Source organism: Meriones unguiculatus, chromosome 14 (genome assembly GCF_030254825.1).
Source record: "Meriones unguiculatus strain TT.TT164.6M chromosome 14, Bangor_MerUng_6.1, whole genome shotgun sequence".
In the NCBI taxonomy this organism is placed as follows: Eukaryota; Metazoa; Chordata; class Mammalia; order Rodentia; family Muridae; genus Meriones; species Meriones unguiculatus.
This window is the reverse complement of record NC_083361.1, coordinates 47876396-47896049: the sequence shown is the minus strand read 5'-3', so window position 1 is coordinate 47896049 and position 19654 is coordinate 47876396. Positions and strand designations below refer to the sequence as shown.

Sequence of the window (19654 nt, the reverse complement as noted above, 5' to 3'; positions counted from 1 at the left end):
TGTAGAGGATCGTAAAGCACTTGTAGCTGTGTCTGTCCATGGCTGGGTCTATGATGATAACCCAATGTCACTAAGAGAGGTGATGACATAAAAATCATGCTTAATAGGATCACGCTGAGGCCCAGCCAGCCGGACCTGGGAGACGAGGGCCTACTTCTCCTTGAGACTTTCTCAAGGGATTTATATGGAGGTCTCTAGGTCTCCAAGCTCCCCAAGCACTTGTTTCTCCTAAGGGAGAATCTTATACACTCCTGGGGCCCATCTGTGTGTGAGCACTGATGACTCCACCAGCAAGCACCTTTTCTGAATGCCTACGGCTCAGATAGTCTATGCTGTCAAATGGAGAGCCCATGCCTTTGTCTTCTCTCTTGTCTTGTAGTCATCTACCATGACCCCTCAGAGCTCACAGCCTCACACCAACCAGGTAAGGGGAAAGATCCTGCCTCTAGACATCCTGTCTACGGCCATATCCCTACACCTTCTACAATCCTCAGCTGGTGTCAGCTTATTTACTTTGGGTGAATCTGAAAAGGGTCTGCCACACACACCTCATTTCCAGAGCAGTGATTCCAAAGTTCCTGGAATCCATGAATTTTAACAGAAATAGACACGAATGAACGTTCACAGACAAAATGGGATACCTGAGAGCTGCACTCTGCATTTTCCTTTTGGGTGACTTCTGGCAGGAGATTTGTAGGAACCACCAAATCTATTCTTGCCTGGTCTCGAGTTTCTGCTTGCAATGCCACCCTTGAGCAGGAGCTTCAGCAATTGACAGCCTGACAGTTCCCAAAGGCTATCAGACTGCACAATAGCCATGCTCCCTGGGAACCATTGCCCGGGTTGGATTAGTCATCACACTCTCACTCAGATGTCTGTCACTTACCCTGGTGATTGGACCGAGGAAAATCAACAAGATTCATTGGGTTGTCCTTTGGCCCTGAGTATCCTCATCTGGTTTTCATTCAACTCTTACTTGGTCATCATTCTCCAGCCAATCGTGAGTAGATCCACCTGAAAGACCCACTGATAAGGGCAGGTGTAAGACCAATGCCGTGACACGTTACGGATTTCGGCAGTAGACTCAAAAACTTTTGAGATCATTGCAGTGGGTCGCCATGCAACTACATTTCAGCTAGACAGGAGGCCTACACAATACTTTGTGTGTTTCTGTGCCTACCCTGGTCTGGTAGCACCAGGAGATCCAGACAGAAATCCCTCCGAGGATTTCCAGGTGAGAAGCAGGCCCTGGAGAGAGAGGACTACCCCTATGATGTTTTCTCAAATGCATAAAGGACCACCCCGCAGATATTTGCCCATCCTACAGGTTGCTCTTTCCACCAGTGTCAAAATCACATGAGGAAGGACATAGGTGTAGACAATGCTAGGAGAATGGCCATGGTACTGAAAGGTGGGAGCTGGCTATCTCTGGCTGTGGAAGCAGAGAGGCTAAGTTTGATCCTCTCACTGCTTTTGCTTCTTTGGCCCTGATTAAATTGTTGGCCATCATTATTCCTGGGTGCGTGGCATTCATTCCAGGATGCAAGAGAAGCCTTTCACTGCTCCTGTCCCCAAAGGCACTACTCCTGGAGGTGCATCCTCACATTACTTTGACCTGACCATTTTAGGCCATAGAGGACATACAGATGCCCTGACCACATTCTCTTCCACTCCACTCACAATGTGCTCCTTCACAGGACAGAAAAAATGCTGTCCCTGCATCCCTTGAAGTCATTGGGACCCAGCTATCCCGTGCAGGCTAAACTTACCTCAACCCATCTCCATGGAAGTCTTGTGGGCTCTGGTAAGCTGTTATTGTAGAGGATCAAAAGACATGCGTAGCTCTGTCTGTCCATGGCTGGGTCTGTGTAGACAACCCAATGTCACGAAAAGAGGTGATGACATAAAATTCATGCTCAGTAGGATTACGCTGAGGCCCAGCCAAGGAGATGTGGGAGATGAGGGCCTACTTCTCTTTGAGACAAGTGATGTAAGGGAAGTCCTTAGGTCCCAAAGCCCCTTTTTCCCTGAGGCAGATTCCTATACACTCCTGGGGCACATCTGAGTGAGAGCACCGAGGGCCCCATCGACCAGCTCCTTTTCTGATTTTCTACAGCTCCACTAGACTATGCTGCCAAGGGGCAGGGGGCTCAAGCCTTTGTCTTCTGTCTTTCCTTGTAGTCATCTGCCGTGACCTCTTGCAGTCCACAGCCTCACACCAATCAGGTGAGTGGAAAGTTGCTGGCTTGGGACACAATTTCCACTGACTATGCCTCCAGGTTTTACAATCTCTGCTGGTCTCAAATTATCGTCTTTGGGTGAATCCGAAAATGGTCTTCTCAGGACACCTCCATTTCTAGAGCAGGAATTCCAGATTTCCTGGATTCCCATCATTCTCACTCAAATAGATATGAGTCAATGTTCACAGACAGAACAGGATGGCTGAGAGCTGGTCTCTGGGTTTTCCATTTGGGTGATTTCCTGCAGTAGATTTGTAGGAATCGCCAAATCCATTCATCCCTGATTTTAGGTTTCTGCTTGCACTGCCACTCTTGAGCAGGAGCTGCAGCAATTGACGTGCCGACAGTTAGACTAGGTCTAAATCTCCCATATCCCCAAGCACCCTAGGAACAAAAGCCAGGATTGGCATTAGCGATCACATTTGAATCCTGAAGCCTCTTAGCCTAGTAATTGGACCTAGGGAAATCACAACATTCGGGGGTATTCCTTTGGCCCTGGATATCATCATCTGTGTTTCTTTCTTCTCATACTTAGTGAACATTCTCCATCCTATCAAAAAGTACAAGGATATGTAGGACCACTGATGAGGTCAGGTGTAATCTCACAGACACAAATGCCATGAGACACAGTGAGAATTCCAGTAGTAGACTCAAATCCATGTAAGAGTTCCTATAAAATACATTTATGTTATACTCTTCTTCTTCTTCTTCTTCTTCTTCTTCTTCTTCTTCTTCTTCTTCTTCTTCTTCTTCTTCTTCTTCTTCTTCTTCTTCTTCTTTGATAAAACACAGTTGCTTAACTTGGCATCCCAGCTCAAGCCTCCTCCCTCCTCACCACCCAATCCCACCCTCCCTCCCTCCCTCATGTCCTCCCATGCCCCTTGCCAAGTCCACTGTTAGGGGAAGGCCTCCACAACTTCCACCTGACCTAGCCTATCAAGTCTCATGAGAACTGACGGCATTTTCTTCCTCTGTGGCCTGCTGAGGCTGCTTCCCCATCAGGGGGAAGTGTTCAAAGGGCCAGCCATTGAGTCCAGGTCAGAGACAGTCCCGGTTCCCATTATTAGGGAACTAACCTGGAGACTGAGCTGCCAAGGGCTGCATCTGGGTGGTGGCTCTAGGGTTTCTGGGTTATCCCCATGAATGGTCCCTGGTTGGGTTATCAGCCTAAGAGGAGACCCATGGGCGCAGATGTTTTGGATCTGTTGCTCTTCTTCTCTTACTTGGTGATCATTCTACGGCCAAGCTTAAAGTACAAGTATGGGTAGGACCACTGATAAGAGCAGTATACTCTGACAGACACCAATGCCATGAAAAACAGTAAGAATTCCAGTGGCATACTCAAAGGCCTTTGAGAGCTTTTCACCCTGCAGCCAGGGACGAACATTAGAGCTACCACAGAATCCTCCACCATACTTTGAGTTCATGTGTCTCCCGTGATCTTTTAGCGCTAGCAGTAAAAATGAGATTTTTTTCCATCTTAGGATTTCAAGGCGAGAGTTAGTCCCTTCAGAGAAGGGATCATCCCCAGGTGATGTTTCCTCTGGTGCATAATGGGTGCTCCAGCAGATGTTTGTCCATTCTGAAGGGTTGCTCTGCATGGCCTTGTCAAAATGGGTTGAGATGGTTGGTGGTAACAATGCCAGGACAGTGTCCGTGGCAAAGAAAGGAGTGAGCTGGCTCATCTGACTGTGGAAGCAGTGAGGCTAAGGGCGATTCTCTTAGTATCTTGGCTTCCTTGGCATCGACTAACCTATGAGCATGCACTTATCTTCTGTGCTCTGCTGTCCTATTAAGACCGAATAGGCAGCCACCTTGGCGTTCATCCCCAAAGGCAGAAAACAGAAAGGAACCTCCTCAGGTTACTATGACCTGAACCTTTTACGCAGAAAAGCACTTACAAGAGCCCTGAGATCATTCTCTTCTACCCTACCCACAATGTGCTTCACAGACATGAGAAATGGTGTCCCTGAGGCCCTTGGCATTGTCTCTACCTTGCTCTTCAGTGCGGCCTCAAAGTTCGCCCACCTAACTCCGAGGAAGTCTTGTCAGCTCCGGTAAGCAGCTCTTGTAGAGGATCGTAAAGCACTTGTAGCTGTGTCTGTCCATGGCTGGGTCTATGATGATAACCCAATGTCACGAAGAGAGGTGATGACATAAAAATCATGCTTAATAGGATCACGCTGAGGCCCAGCCAGCCGGACCTGGGAGACGAGGGCCTACTTCTCCTTGAGACTTTCTCAAGGGATTTATATGGAGGTCTCTAGGTCTCCAAGCTCCCCAAGCACTTGTTTCTCCTAAGGGAGAATCTTATACACTCCTGGGGCCCATCTGTGTGTGAGCACTGATGACTCCACCAGCAAGCACCTTTTCTGAATGCCTACTGCTCAGATAGTCTATGCTGTCAAATGGAGAGCCCATGCCTTTGTCTTCTCTCTTGTCTTGTAGTCATCTACCATGACCCCTCGGAGCTCACAGCCTCACACCAACCAGGTAAGGGGAAAGATCCTGCCTCTAGACATCCTGTCTACGGCCATATCCCTACACCTTCTACAATCCTCAGCTGGTGTCAGCTTATTTACTTTGGGTGAATCTGAAAAGGGTCTGCCACACACACCTCATTTCCAGAGCAGTGATTCCAAAGTTCCTGGAATCCATGAATTTTAACAGAAATAGACACGACTGAACGTTCACAGACAAAATGGGATACCTGAGAGCTGCACTCTGCATTTTCCTTTTGGGTGACTTCTGGCAGGAGATTTGTAGGAACCACCAAATCTATTCTTGCCTGGTCTCGAGTTTCTGCTTGCAATGCCACCCTTGAGCAGGAGCTTCAGCAATTGACAGCCTGACAGTTCCCAAAGGCTATCAGACTGCACAATAGCCATGCTCCCTGGGAACCATTGCCCGGGTTGGATTAGTCATCACACTCTCACTCAGATGTCTGTCACTTACCCTGGTGATTGGACCGAGGAAAATCAACAAGATTCATTGGGTTGTCCTTTGGCCCTGAGTATCCTCATCTGGTTTTCATTCAACTCTTACTTGGTCATCATTCTCCAGCCAATCGTGAGTAGATCCACCTGAAAGACCCACTGATAAGGGCAGGTGTAAGACCAATGCCGTGACACGTTACGGATTTCGGCAGTAGACTCAAAAACTTTTGAGATCATTGCAATGGGTCGCCATGCAACTACATTTCAGCTAGACAGGAGGCCTACACAATACTTTGTGTGTTTCTGTGCCTACCCTGGTCTGGTAGCACCACGAGATCCAGACAGAAATCCCTCCGAGGATTTCCAGGTGAGAAGCATGCCCTGGAGAGAGAAGACTACCCCTATGATGTTTTCTCAAATGCATAAAGGACCACCCAGCAGATATTTGCCCATCCTACAGGTTGCTCTTTCCACCAGTGTCAAAATCACATGAGGAAGAACATAGGTGTAGACAATGCTAGGAGAATGGCCATGGTACTGAAAGGTGGGAGCTGGCTATCTCTGGCTGTGGAAGCAGAGAGGCTAAGTTTGATCCTCTCACTGCTTTTGCTTCTTTGGCCCTGATTAAATTGTTGGCCATCATTATTCCTGGGTGCGTGGCATTCATTCCAGGATGCAAGAGAAGCCTTTCACTGCTCCTGTCCCCAAAGGCACTACTCCTGGAGGTGCATCCTCACATTACTTTGACCTGACCATTTTAGGCCATAGAGGACATACAGATGCCCTGACCACATTCTCTTCCACTCCACTCACAATGTGCTCCTTCACAGGACAGAAAAAATGCTGTCCCTGCATCCCTTGAAGTCATTGGGACCCAGCTATCCCGTGCAGGCTAAACTTACCTCAACCCATCTCCATGGAAGTCTTGTGGGCTCTGGTAAGCTGTTATTGTAGAGGATCAAAAGACATGCGTAGCTCTGTCTGTCCATGGCTGGGTCTGTGTAGACAACCCAATGTCACGAAAAGAGGTGATGACATAAAATTCATGCTCAGTAGGATTACGCTGAGGCCCAGCCAAGGAGATGTGGGAGATGAGGGCCTACTTCTCTTTGAGACAAGTGATGTAAGGGAAGTCCTTAGGTCCCAAAGCCCCTTTTTCCCTGAGGCAGATTCCTATACACTCCTGGGGCACATCTGTGTGAGAGCACCGAGGGCCCCATCGACCAGCTCCTTTTCTGATTTTCTACAGCTCCACTAGACTATGCTGCCAAGGGGCAGGGGGCTCACGCCTTTGTCTTCTGTCTTTCCTTGTAGTCATCTGCCGTGACCTCTTGCAGTCCACAGCCTCACACCAATCAGGTGAGTGGAAAGTTGCTGGCTTGGGACACAATTTCCACTGACTATGCCTCCAGGTTTTACAATCTCTGCTGGTCTCAAATTATCGTCTTTGGGTGAATCTGAAAATGGTCTTCCCAGGACGCCTCCATTTCTAGAGCAGGAATTCCAGATTTCCTGGATTCCCATCATTCTCACTCAAATAGATATGAGTCAATGTTCACAGACAGAACAGGATGGCTGAGAGCTGGGCTCTGGGTTTTCCATTTGGGTGATTTCCTGCAGTAGATTTGTAGGAATCGCCAAATCCATTCATCCCTGATTTTAGGTTTCTGCTTGCACTGCCACTCTTGAGCAGGAGCTGCAGCAATTGACGTGCCGACAGTTAGACTAGGTCTAAATCTCCCATATCCCCAAGCACCCTAGGAACAAAAGCCAGGATTGGCATTAGCGATCACATTTGAATCCCGAAGCCTCTTAGCCTAGTAATTGGACCTAGGGAAATCACAACATTCGGGGGTATTCCTTTGGCCCTGGATATCATCATCTGTGTTTCTTTCTTCTCATACTTAGTGAACATTCTCCATCCTATCAAAAAGTACAAGGATATGTAGGACCACTGATGAGGTCAGGTGTAATCTCACAGACACAAATGCCATGAGACACAGTGAGAATTCCAGTAGTAGACTCAAATCCATGTAAGAGTTTCTATAAAATACATTTATGTTATACTCTTCTTCTTCTTCTTCTTCTTCTTCTTCTTCTTCTTCTTCTTCTTCTTCTTCTTCTTCTTCTTCTTTGATAAAACACAGTTGCTTAACTTGGCATCCCAGCTCAAGCCTCCTCCCTCCTCACCACCCAATCCCACCCTCCCTCCCTCCCTCATGTCCTCCCATGCCCCTTGCCAAGTCCACTGTTAGGGGAAGGCCTCCACAACTTCCACCTGACCTAGCCTATCAAGTCTCATGAGAACTGACGGCATTGTCTTCCTCTGTGGCCTGCTGAGGCTGCTTCCCCATCAGGGGGAAGTGTTCAAAGGGCCAGCCATTGAGTCCAGGTCAGAGACAGTCCCGGTTCCCATTATTAGGGAACTAACCTGGAGACTGAGCTGCCAAGGGCTGCATCTGGGTGGTGGCTCTAGGGTTTCTGGGTTATCCCGATGAATGGTCCCTGGTAGGGGTATCAGCCTAAGAGGAGACCCATGGGCACAGATGTTTTGGATCTGTTGCTCTTCTTCTCTTACTAGGTGATCATTCTACGGCCAAGCTTAAAGTACAAGTATGGGTAGGACCACTGATAAGAGCAGTATACTCTGACAGACACCAATGCCATGAAAAACAGTAAGAATTCCAGTGGCATACTCAAAGGCCTTTGAGAGCTTTTCACCCTGCAGCCAGGGACGAACATTAGAGCTACCACAGAATCCTCCACCATACTTTGAGTTCATGTGTCTCCCGTGATCTTTTAGCGCTAGCAGTAAAAATGAGATTTTTTTCCATCTTAGGATTTCAAGGCGAGAGTTAGTCCCTTCAGAGAAGGGATCATCCCCAGGTGATGTTTCCTCTGGTGCATAATGGGTGCTCCAGCAGATGTTTGTCCATTCTGAAGGGTTGCTCTGCATGGCCTTGTCAAAATGGGTTGAGATGGTTGGTGGTAACAATGCCAGGACAGTGTCCGTGGCAAAGAAAGGAGTGAGCTGGCTCATCTGACTGTGGAAGCAGTGAGGCTAAGGGCGATTCTCTTAGTATCTTGGCTTCCTTGGCATCGACTAACCTATTAGCATGCACTTATCTTCTGTGCTCTGCTGTCCTATTAAGACCGAATAGGCAGCCACCTTGGCGTTCATCCCCAAAGGCAGAAAACAGAAAGGAACCTCCTCAGGTTACTATGACCTGAACCTTTTACGCAGAAAAGCACTTACAAGAGCCCTGAGATCATTCTCTTCTACCCTACCCACAATGTGCTTCACAGACATGAGAAATGGTGTCCCTGAGGCCCTTGGCATTGTCTCTACCTTGCTCTTCAGTGCGGCCTCAAAGTTCGCCCACCTAACTCCGAGGAAGTCTTGTCAGCTCCGGTAAGCAGCTCTTGTAGAGGATCGTAAAGCACTTGTAGCTGTGTCTGTCCATGGCTGGGTCTATGATGATAACCCAATGTCACTAAGAGAGGTGATGACATAAAAATCATGCTTAATAGGATCACGCTGAGGCCCAGCCAGCCGGACCTGGGAGACGAGGGCCTACTTCTCCTTGAGACTTTCTCAAGGGATTTATATGGAGGTCTCTAGGTCTCCAAGCTCCCCAAGCACTTGTTTCTCCTAAGGGAGAATCTTATACACTCCTGGGGCCCATCTGTGTGTGAGCACTGATGACTCCACCAGCAAGCACCTTTTCTGAATGCCTACTGCTCAGATAGTCTATGCTGTCAAATGGAGAGCCCATGCCTTTGTCTTCTCTCTTGTCTTGTAGTCATCTACCATGACCCCTCGGAGCTCACAGCCTCACACCAACCAGGTAAGGGGAAAGATCCTGCCTCTAGACATCCTGTCTACGGCCATATCCCTACACCTTCTACAATCCTCAGCTGGTGTCAGCTTATTTACTTTGGGTGAATCTGAAAAGGGTCTGCCACACACACCTCATTTCCAGAGCAGTGATTCCAAAGTTCCTGGAATCCATGAATTTTAACAGAAATAGACACGACTGAACGTTCACAGACAAAATGGGATACCTGAGAGCTGCACTCTGCATTTTCCTTTTGGGTGACTTCTGGCAGGAGATTTGTAGGAACCACCAAATCTATTCTTGCCTGGTCTCGAGTTTCTGCTTGCAATGCCACCCTTGAGCAGGAGCTTCAGCAATTGACAGCCTGACAGTTCCCAAAGGCTATCAGACTGCACAATAGCCATGCTCCCTGGGAACCATTGCCCGGGTTGGATTAGTCATCACACTCTCACTCAGATGTCTGTCACTTACCCTGGTGATTGGACCGAGGAAAATCAACAAGATTCATTGGGTTGTCCTTTGGCCCTGAGTATCCTCATCTGGTTTTCATTCAACTCTTACTTGGTCATCATTCTCCAGCCAATCGTGAGTAGATCCACCTGAAAGACCCACTGATAAGGGCAGGTGTAAGACCAATGCCGTGACACGTTACGGATTTCGGCAGTAGACTCAAAAACTTTTGAGATCATTGCAATGGGTCGCCATGCAACTACATTTCAGCTAGACAGGAGGCCTACACAATACTTTGTGTGTTTCTGTGCCTACCCTGGTCTGGTAGCACCACGAGATCCAGACAGAAATCCCTCCGAGGATTTCCAGGTGAGAAGCATGCCCTGGAGAGAGAAGACTACCCCTATGATGTTTTCTCAAATGCATAAAGGACCACCCAGCAGATATTTGCCCATCCTACAGGTTGCTCTTTCCACCAGTGTCAAAATCACATGAGGAAGAACATAGGTGTAGACAATGCTAGGAGAATGGCCATGGTACTGAAAGGTGGGAGCTGGCTATCTCTGGCTGTGGAAGCAGAGAGGCTAAGTTTGATCCTCTCACTGCTTTTGCTTCTTTGGCCCTGATTAAATTGTTGGCCATCATTATTCCTGGGTGCGTGGCATTCATTCCAGGATGCAAGAGAAGCCTTTCACTGCTCCTGTCCCCAAAGGCACTACTCCTGGAGGTGCATCCTCACATTACTTTGACCTGACCATTTTAGGCCATAGAGGACATACAGATGCCCTGACCACATTCTCTTCCACTCCACTCACAATGTGCTCCTTCACAGGACAGAAAAAATGCTGTCCCTGCATCCCTTGAAGTCATTGGGACCCAGCTATCCCGTGCAGGCTAAACTTACCTCAACCCATCTCCATGGAAGTCTTGTGGGCTCTGGTAAGCTGTTATTGTAGAGGATCAAAAGACATGCGTAGCTCTGTCTGTCCATGGCTGGGTCTGTGTAGACAACCCAATGTCACGAAAAGAGGTGATGACATAAAATTCATGCTCAGTAGGATTACGCTGAGGCCCAGCCAAGGAGATGTGGGAGATGAGGGCCTACTTCTCTTTGAGACAAGTGATGTAAGGGAAGTCCTTAGGTCCCAAAGCCCCTTTTTCCCTGAGGCAGATTCCTATACACTCCTGGGGCACATCTGTGTGAGAGCACCGAGGGCCCCATCGACCAGCTCCTTTTCTGATTTTCTACAGCTCCACTAGACTATGCTGCCAAGGGGCAGGGGGCTCACGCCTTTGTCTTCTGTCTTTCCTTGTAGTCATCTGCCGTGACCTCTTGCAGTCCACAGCCTCACACCAATCAGGTGAGTGGAAAGTTGCTGGCTTGGGACACAATTTCCACTGACTATGCCTCCAGGTTTTACAATCTCTGCTGGTCTCAAATTATCGTCTTTGGGTGAATCTGAAAATGGTCTTCCCAGGACGCCTCCATTTCTAGAGCAGGAATTCCAGATTTCCTGGATTCCCATCATTCTCACTCAAATAGATATGAGTCAATGTTCACAGACAGAACAGGATGGCTGAGAGCTGGGCTCTGGGTTTTCCATTTGGGTGATTTCCTGCAGTAGATTTGTAGGAATCGCCAAATCCATTCATCCCTGATTTTAGGTTTCTGCTTGCACTGCCACTCTTGAGCAGGAGCTGCAGCAATTGACGTGCCGACAGTTAGACTAGGTCTAAATCTCCCATATCCCCAAGCACCCTAGGAACAAAAGCCAGGATTGGCATTAGCGATCACATTTGAATCCCGAAGCCTCTTAGCCTAGTAATTGGACCTAGGGAAATCACAACATTCGGGGGTATTCCTTTGGCCCTGGATATCATCATCTGTGTTTCTTTCTTCTCATACTTAGTGAACATTCTCCATCCTATCAAAAAGTACAAGGATATGTAGGACCACTGATGAGGTCAGGTGTAATCTCACAGACACAAATGCCATGAGACACAGTGAGAATTCCAGTAGTAGACTCAAATCCATGTAAGAGTTTCTATAAAATACATTTATGTTATACTCTTCTTCTTCTTCTTCTTCTTCTTCTTCTTCTTCTTCTTCTTCTTCTTCTTCTTCTTCTTCTTCTTTGATAAAACACAGTTGCTTAACTTGGCATCCCAGCTCAAGCCTCCTCCCTCCTCACCACCCAATCCCACCCTCCCTCCCTCCCTCATGTCCTCCCATGCCCCTTGCCAAGTCCACTGTTAGGGGAAGGCCTCCACAACTTCCACCTGACCTAGCCTATCAAGTCTCATGAGAACTGACGGCATTGTCTTCCTCTGTGGCCTGCTGAGGCTGCTTCCCCATCAGGGGGAAGTGTTCAAAGGGCCAGCCATTGAGTCCAGGTCAGAGACAGTCCCGGTTCCCATTATTAGGGAACTAACCTGGAGACTGAGCTGCCAAGGGCTGCATCTGGGTGGTGGCTCTAGGGTTTCTGGGTTATCCCGATGAATGGTCCCTGGTAGGGGTATCAGCCTAAGAGGAGACCCATGGGCACAGATGTTTTGGATCTGTTGCTCTTCTTCTCTTACTAGGTGATCATTCTACGGCCAAGCTTAAAGTACAAGTATGGGTAGGACCACTGATAAGAGCAGTATACTCTGACAGACACCAATGCCATGAAAAACAGTAAGAATTCCAGTGGCATACTCAAAGGCCTTTGAGAGCTTTTCACCCTGCAGCCAGGGACGAACATTAGAGCTACCACAGAATCCTCCACCATACTTTGAGTTCATGTGTCTCCCGTGATCTTTTAGCGCTAGCAGTAAAAATGAGATTTTTTTCCATCTTAGGATTTCAAGGCGAGAGTTAGTCCCTTCAGAGAAGGGATCATCCCCAGGTGATGTTTCCTCTGGTGCATAATGGGTGCTCCAGCAGATGTTTGTCCATTCTGAAGGGTTGCTCTGCATGGCCTTGTCAAAATGGGTTGAGATGGTTGGTGGTAACAATGCCAGGACAGTGTCCGTGGCAAAGAAAGGAGTGAGCTGGCTCATCTGACTGTGGAAGCAGTGAGGCTAAGGGCGATTCTCTTAGTATCTTGGCTTCCTTGGCATCGACTAACCTATTAGCATGCACTTATCTTCTGTGCTCTGCTGTCCTATTAAGACCGAATAGGCAGCCACCTTGGCGTTCATCCCCAAAGGCAGAAAACAGAAAGGAACCTCCTCAGGTTACTATGACCTGAACCTTTTACGCAGAAAAGCACTTACAAGAGCCCTGAGATCATTCTCTTCTACCCTACCCACAATGTGCTTCACAGACATGAGAAATGGTGTCCCTGAGGCCCTTGGCATTGTCTCTACCTTGCTCTTCAGTGCGGCCTCAAAGTTCGCCCACCTAACTCCGAGGAAGTCTTGTCAGCTCCGGTAAGCAGCTCTTGTAGAGGATCGTAAAGCACTTGTAGCTGTGTCTGTCCATGGCTGGGTCTATGATGATAACCCAATGTCACTAAGAGAGGTGATGACATAAAAATCATGCTTAATAGGATCACGCTGAGGCCCAGCCAGCCGGACCTGGGAGACGAGGGCCTACTTCTCCTTGAGACTTTCTCAAGGGATTTATATGGAGGTCTCTAGGTCTCCAAGCTCCCCAAGCACTTGTTTCTCCTAAGGGAGAATCTTATACACTCCTGGGGCCCATCTGTGTGTGAGCACTGATGACTCCACCAGCAAGCACCTTTTCTGAATGCCTACTGCTCAGATAGTCTATGCTGTCAAATGGAGAGCCCATGCCTTTGTCTTCTCTCTTGTCTTGTAGTCATCTACCATGACCCCTCGGAGCTCACAGCCTCACACCAACCAGGTAAGGGGAAAGATCCTGCCTCTAGACATCCTGTCTACGGCCATATCCCTACACCTTCTACAATCCTCAGCTGGTGTCAGCTTATTTACTTTGGGTGAATCTGAAAAGGGTCTGCCACACACACCTCATTTCCAGAGCAGTGATTCCAAAGTTCCTGGAATCCATGAATTTTAACAGAAATAGACACGACTGAACGTTCACAGACAAAATGGGATACCTGAGAGCTGCACTCTGCATTTTCCTTTTGGGTGACTTCTGGCAGGAGATTTGTAGGAACCACCAAATCTATTCTTGCCTGGTCTCGAGTTTCTGCTTGCAATGCCACCCTTGAGCAGGAGCTTCAGCAATTGACAGCCTGACAGTTCCCAAAGGCTATCAGACTGCACAATAGCCATGCTCCCTGGGAACCATTGCCCGGGTTGGATTAGTCATCACACTCTCACTCAGATGTCTGTCACTTACCCTGGTGATTGGACCGAGGAAAATCAACAAGATTCATTGGGTTGTCCTTTGGCCCTGAGTATCCTCATCTGGTTTTCATTCAACTCTTACTTGGTCATCATTCTCCAGCCAATCGTGAGTAGATCCACCTGAAAGACCCACTGATAAGGGCAGGTGTAAGACCAATGCCGTGACACGTTACGGATTTCGGCAGTAGACTCAAAAACTTTTGAGATCATTGCAATGGGTCGCCATGCAACTACATTTCAGCTAGACAGGAGGCCTACACAATACTTTGTGTGTTTCTGTGCCTACCCTGGTCTGGTAGCACCACGAGATCCAGACAGAAATCCCTCCGAGGATTTCCAGGTGAGAAGCATGCCCTGGAGAGAGAAGACTACCCCTATGATGTTTTCTCAAATGCATAAAGGACCACCCAGCAGATATTTGCCCATCCTACAGGTTGCTCTTTCCACCAGTGTCAAAATCACATGAGGAAGAACATAGGTGTAGACAATGCTAGGAGAATGGCCATGGTACTGAAAGGTGGGAGCTGGCTATCTCTGGCTGTGGAAGCAGAGAGGCTAAGTTTGATCCTCTCACTGCTTTTGCTTCTTTGGCCCTGATTAAATTGTTGGCCATCATTATTCCTGGGTGCGTGGCATTCATTCCAGGATGCAAGAGAAGCCTTTCACTGCTCCTGTCCCCAAAGGCACTACTCCTGGAGGTGCATCCTCACATTACTTTGACCTGACCATTTTAGGCCATAGAGGACATACAGATGCCCTGACCACATTCTCTTCCACTCCACTCACAATGTGCTCCTTCACAGGACAGAAAAAATGCTGTCCCTGCATCCCTTGAAGTCATTGGGACCCAGCTATCCCGTGCAGGCTAAACTTACCTCAACCCATCTCCATGGAAGTCTTGTGGGCTCTGGTAAGCTGTTATTGTAGAGGATCAAAAGACATGCGTAGCTCTGTCTGTCCATGGCTGGGTCTGTGTAGACAACCCAATGTCACGAAAAGAGGTGATGACATAAAATTCATGCTCAGTAGGATTACGCTGAGGCCCAGCCAAGGAGATGTGGGAGATGAGGGCCTACTTCTCTTTGAGACAAGTGATGTAAGGGAAGTCCTTAGGTCCCAAAGCCCCTTTTTCCCTGAGGCAGATTCCTATACACTCCTGGGGCACATCTGTGTGAGAGCACCGAGGGCCCCATCGACCAGCTCCTTTTCTGATTTTCTACAGCTCCACTAGACTATGCTGCCAAGGGGCAGGGGGCTCACGCCTTTGTCTTCTGTCTTTCCTTGTAGTCATCTGCCGTGACCTCTTGCAGTCCACAGCCTCACACCAATCAGGTGAGTGGAAAGTTGCTGGCTTGGGACACAATTTCCACTGACTATGCCTCCAGGTTTTACAATCTCTGCTGGTCTCAAATTATCGTCTTTGGGTGAATCTGAAAATGGTCTTCCCAGGACGCCTCCATTTCTAGAGCAGGAATTCCAGATTTCCTGGATTCCCATCATTCTCACTCAAATAGATATGAGTCAATGTTCACAGACAGAACAGGATGGCTGAGAGCTGGGCTCTGGGTTTTCCATTTGGGTGATTTCCTGCAGTAGATTTGTAGGAATCGCCAAATCCATTCATCCCTGATTTTAGGTTTCTGCTTGCACTGCCACTCTTGAGCAGGAGCTGCAGCAATTGACGTGCCGACAGTTAGACTAGGTCTAAATCTCCCATATCCCCAAGCACCCTAGGAACAAAAGCCAGGATTGGCATTAGCGATCACATTTGAATCCCGAAGCCTCTTAGCCTAGTAATTGGACCTAGGGAAATCACAACATTCGGGGGTATTCCTTTGGCCCTGGATATCATCATCTGTGTTTCTTTCTTCTCATACTTAGTGAACATTCTCCATCCTATCAAAAAGTACAAGGATATGTAGGACCACTGATGAGGTCAGGTGTAATCTCACAGACACAAATGCCATGAGACACAGTGAGAATTCCAGTAGTAGACTCAAATCCATGTAAGAGTTTCTATAAAATACATTTATGTTATACTCTTCTTCTTCTTCTTCTTCTTCTTCTTCTTCTTCTTCTTCTTCTTCTTCTTCTTCTTCTTCTTCTTCTTCTTCTTTGATAAAACACAGTTGCTTAACTTGGCATCCCAGCTCAAGCCTCCTCCCTCCTCACCACCCAATCCCACCCTCCCTCCCTCCCTCATGTCCTCCCATGCCCCTTGCCAAGTCCACTGTTAGGGGAAGGCCTCCACAACTTCCACCTGACCTAGCCTATCAAGTCTCATGAGAACTGACGGCATTGTCTTCCTCTGTGGCCTGCTGAGGCTGCTTCCCCATCAGGGGGAAGTGTTCAAAGGGCCAGCCATTGAGTCCAGGTCAGAGACAGTCCCGGTTCCCATTATTAGGGAACTAACCTGGAGACTGAGCTGCCAAGGGCTGCATCTGGGTGGTGGCTCTAGGGTTTCTGGGTTATCCCGATGAATGGTCCCTGGTAGGGGTATCAGCCTAAGAGGAGACCCATGGGCACAGATGTTTTGGATCTGTTGCTCTTCTTCTCTTACTAGGTGATCATTCTACGGCCAAGCTTAAAGTACAAGTATGGGTAGGACCACTGATAAGAGCAGTATACTCTGACAGACACCAATGCCATGAAAAACAGTAAGAATTCCAGTGGCATACTCAAAGGCCTTTGAGAGCTTTTCACCCTGCAGCCAGGGACGAACATTAGAGCTACCACAGAATCCTCCACCATACTTTGAGTTCATGTGTCTCCCGTGATCTTTTAGCGCTAGCAGTAAAAATGAGATTTTTTTCCATCTTAGGATTTCAAGGCGAGAGTTAGTCCCTTCAGAGAAGGGATCATCCCCAGGTGATGTTTCCTCTGGTGCATAATGGGTGCTCCAGCAGATGTTTGTCCATTCTGAAGGGTTGCTCTGCATGGCCTTGTCAAAATGGGTTGAGATGGTTGGTGGTAACAATGCCAGGACAGTGTCCGTGGCAAAGAAAGGAGTGAGCTGGCTCATCTGACTGTGGAAGCAGTGAGGCTAAGGGCGATTCTCTTAGTATCTTGGCTTCCTTGGCATCGACTAACCTATTAGCATGCACTTATCTTCTGTGCTCTGCTGTCCTATTAAGACCGAATAGGCAGCCACCTTGGCGTTCATCCCCAAAGGCAGAAAACAGAAAGGAACCTCCTCAGGTTACTATGACCTGAACCTTTTACGCAGAAAAGCACTTACAAGAGCCCTGAGATCATTCTCTTCTACCCTACCCACAATGTGCTTCACAGACATGAGAAATGGTGTCCCTGAGGCCCTTGGCATTGTCTCTACCTTGCTCTTCAGTGCGGCCTCAAAGTTCGCCCACCTAACTCCGAGGAAGTCTTGTCAGCTCCGGTAAGCAGCTCTTGTAGAGGATCGTAAAGCACTTGTAGCTGTGTCTGTCCATGGCTGGGTCTATGATGATAACCCAATGTCACTAAGAGAGGTGATGACATAAAAATCATGCTTAATAGGATCACGCTGAGGCCCAGCCAGCCGGACCTGGGAGACGAGGGCCTACTTCTCCTTGAGACTTTCTCAAGGGATTTATATGGAGGTCTCTAGGTCTCCAAGCTCCCCAAGCACTTGTTTCTCCTAAGGGAGAATCTTATACACTCCTGGGGCCCATCTGTGTGTGAGCACTGATGACTCCACCAGCAAGCACCTTTTCTGAATGCCTACTGCTCAGATAGTCTATGCTGTCAAATGGAGAGCCCATGCCTTTGTCTTCTCTCTTGTCTTGTAGTCATCTACCATGACCCCTCGGAGCTCACAGCCTCACACCAACCAGGTAAGGGGAAAGATCCTGCCTCTAGACATCCTGTCTACGGCCATATCCCTACACCTTCTACAATCCTCAGCTGGTGTCAGCTTATTTACTTTGGGTGAATCTGAAAAGGGTCTGCCACACACACCTCATTTCCAGAGCAGTGATTCCAAAGTTCCTGGAATCCATGAATTTTAACAGAAATAGACACGACTGAACGTTCACAGACAAAATGGGATACCTGAGAGCTGCACTCTGCATTTTCCTTTTGGGTGACTTCTGGCAGGAGATTTGTAGGAACCACCAAATCTATTCTTGCCTGGTCTCGAGTTTCTGCTTGCAATGCCACCCTTGAGCAGGAGCTTCAGCAATTGACAGCCTGACAGTTCCCAAAGGCTATCAGACTGCACAATAGCCATGCTCCCTGGGAACCATTGCCCGGGTTGGATTAGTCATCACACTCTCACTCAGATGTCTGTCACTTACCCTGGTGATTGGACCGAGGAAAATCAACAAGATTCATTGGGTTGTCCTTTGGCCCTGAGTATCCTCATCTGGTTTTCATTCAACTCTTACTTGGTCATCATTCTCCAGCCAATCGTGAGTAGATCCACCTGAAAGACCCACTGATAAGGGCAGGTGTAAGACCAATGCCGTGACACGTTACGGATTTCGGCAGTAGACTCAAAAACTTTTGAGATCATTGCAATGGGTCGCCATGCAACTACATTTCAGCTAGACAGGAGGCCTACACAATACTTTGTGTGTTTCTGTGCCTACCCTGGTCTGGTAGCACCACGAGATCCAGACAGAAATCCCTCCGAGGATTTCCAGGTGAGAAGCATGCCCTGGAGAGAGAAGACTACCCCTATGATGTTTTCTCAAATGCATAAAGGACCACCCAGCAGATATTTGCCCATCCTACAGGTTGCTCTTTCCACCAGTGTCAAAATCACATGAGGAAGGACATAGGTGTAGACAATGCTAGGAGAATGGCCATGGTACTGAAAGGTGGGAGCTGGCTATCTCTGGCTGTGGAAGCAGAGAGGCTAAGTTTGATCCTCTCACTGCTTTTGCTTCTTTGGCCCTGATTAAATTGTTGGCCATCATTATTCCTGGGTGCGTGGCATTCATTCCAGGATGCAAGAGAAGCCTTTCACTGCTCCTGTCCCCAAAGGCACTACTCCTGGAGGTGCATCCTCACATTACTTTGACCTGACCATTTTAGGCCATAGAGGACATACAGATGCCCTGACCACATTCTCTTCCACTCCACTCACAATGTGCTCCTTCACAGGACAGAAAAAATGCTGTCCCTGCATCCCTTGAAGTCATTGGGACCCAGCTATCCCGTGCAGGCTAAACTTACCTCAACCCATCTCCATGGAAGTCTTGTGGGCTCTGGTAAGCTGTTATTGTAGAGGATCAAAAGACATGCGTAGCTCTGTCTGTCCATGGCTGGGTCTGTGTAGACAACCCAATGTCACGAAAAGAGGTGATGACATAAAATTCATGCTCAGTAGGATTACGCTGAGGCCCAGCCAAGGAGATGTGGGAGATGAGGGCCTACTTCTCTTTGAGACAAGTGATGTAAGGGAAGTCCTTAGGTCCCAAAGCCCCTTTTTCCCTGAGGCAGATTCCTATACACTCCTGGGGCACATCTGTGTGAGAGCCCCGAGGGCCCCATCGACCAGCTCCTTTTCTGATTTTCTACAGCTCCACTAGACTATGCTGCCAAGGGGCAGGGGGCTCACGCCTTTGTCTTCTGTCTTTCCTTGTAGTCATCTGCCGTGACCTCTTGCAGTCCACAGCCTCACACCAATCAGGTGAGTGGAAAGTTGCTGGCTTGGGACACAATTTCCACTGACTATGCCTCCAGGTTTTACAATCTCTGCTGGTCTCAAATTATCGTCTTTGGGTGAATCTGAAAATGGTCTTCCCAGGACGCCTCCATTTCTAGAGCAGGAATTCCAGATTTCCTGGATTCCCATCATTCTCACTCAAATATATATGAGTCAATGTTCACAGACAGAACAGGATGGCTGAGAGCTGGGCTCTGGGTT

General features: G+C 48.2%; 2 long non-coding RNA genes and 10 other non-coding genes across 12 annotated transcripts in view; 11 read left to right on the top strand and 1 right to left on the bottom strand.

Annotated features, from left to right (window-relative positions):
* Positions 1-10305, bottom strand: part of LOC132647202 (uncharacterized) — a 30038-nt gene extending 19733 nt beyond the window's left edge. The window contains exons 1-3 of the long non-coding RNA XR_009585527.1: positions 9487-10305; positions 5196-6933; positions 887-2624 (exon numbers count right to left, since the gene is read on the bottom strand). This is a non-coding gene — a long non-coding RNA (uncharacterized LOC132647202). The remainder of the gene's footprint in view (positions 1-886; positions 2625-5195; positions 6934-9486) is intronic.
* On the top strand, positions 45-123 carry LOC132647357 (small nucleolar RNA SNORD115). The gene has a single exon (XR_009585725.1). It is a non-coding gene; the product is annotated as a small nucleolar RNA SNORD115 (small nucleolar RNA).
* Positions 1861-1939, top strand: LOC132647457 (small nucleolar RNA SNORD115). Its single transcript, XR_009585826.1, has one exon. It is a non-coding gene; the product is annotated as a small nucleolar RNA SNORD115 (small nucleolar RNA).
* On the top strand, positions 4258-12809 carry LOC132647206 (uncharacterized). The gene is made up of 8 exons (XR_009585534.1): positions 4258-4297; positions 4689-4733; positions 6007-6113; positions 6491-6535; positions 8980-9024; positions 10298-10404; positions 10782-10826; positions 12774-12809. It is a non-coding gene; the product is annotated as an uncharacterized LOC132647206 (long non-coding RNA).
* On the top strand, positions 4354-4432 carry LOC132647923 (small nucleolar RNA SNORD115). Its single transcript, XR_009586264.1, has one exon. It is a non-coding gene; the product is annotated as a small nucleolar RNA SNORD115 (small nucleolar RNA).
* Positions 6170-6248, top strand: LOC132647456 (small nucleolar RNA SNORD115). Its single transcript, XR_009585825.1, has one exon. It is a non-coding gene; the product is annotated as a small nucleolar RNA SNORD115 (small nucleolar RNA).
* Positions 8645-8723, top strand: LOC132647346 (small nucleolar RNA SNORD115). The gene has a single exon (XR_009585714.1). It is a non-coding gene; the product is annotated as a small nucleolar RNA SNORD115 (small nucleolar RNA).
* Positions 10461-10539, top strand: LOC132647445 (small nucleolar RNA SNORD115). Its single transcript, XR_009585813.1, has one exon. It is a non-coding gene; the product is annotated as a small nucleolar RNA SNORD115 (small nucleolar RNA).
* A 126-nt stretch (positions 12810-12935) lies between the features above and the next one.
* LOC132647334 (small nucleolar RNA SNORD115) lies at positions 12936-13014 on the top strand. Its single transcript, XR_009585702.1, has one exon. It is a non-coding gene; the product is annotated as a small nucleolar RNA SNORD115 (small nucleolar RNA).
* A 1737-nt stretch (positions 13015-14751) lies between these two features.
* Positions 14752-14830, top strand: LOC132647434 (small nucleolar RNA SNORD115). Its single transcript, XR_009585802.1, has one exon. It is a non-coding gene; the product is annotated as a small nucleolar RNA SNORD115 (small nucleolar RNA).
* A 2405-nt stretch (positions 14831-17235) lies between these two features.
* On the top strand, positions 17236-17314 carry LOC132647323 (small nucleolar RNA SNORD115). Its single transcript, XR_009585691.1, has one exon. It is a non-coding gene; the product is annotated as a small nucleolar RNA SNORD115 (small nucleolar RNA).
* Positions 17315-19051: 1737 nt separating this feature from the next.
* Positions 19052-19130, top strand: LOC132647423 (small nucleolar RNA SNORD115). Its single transcript, XR_009585791.1, has one exon. It is a non-coding gene; the product is annotated as a small nucleolar RNA SNORD115 (small nucleolar RNA).
* Positions 19131-19654: the final 524 nt, after the last annotated feature.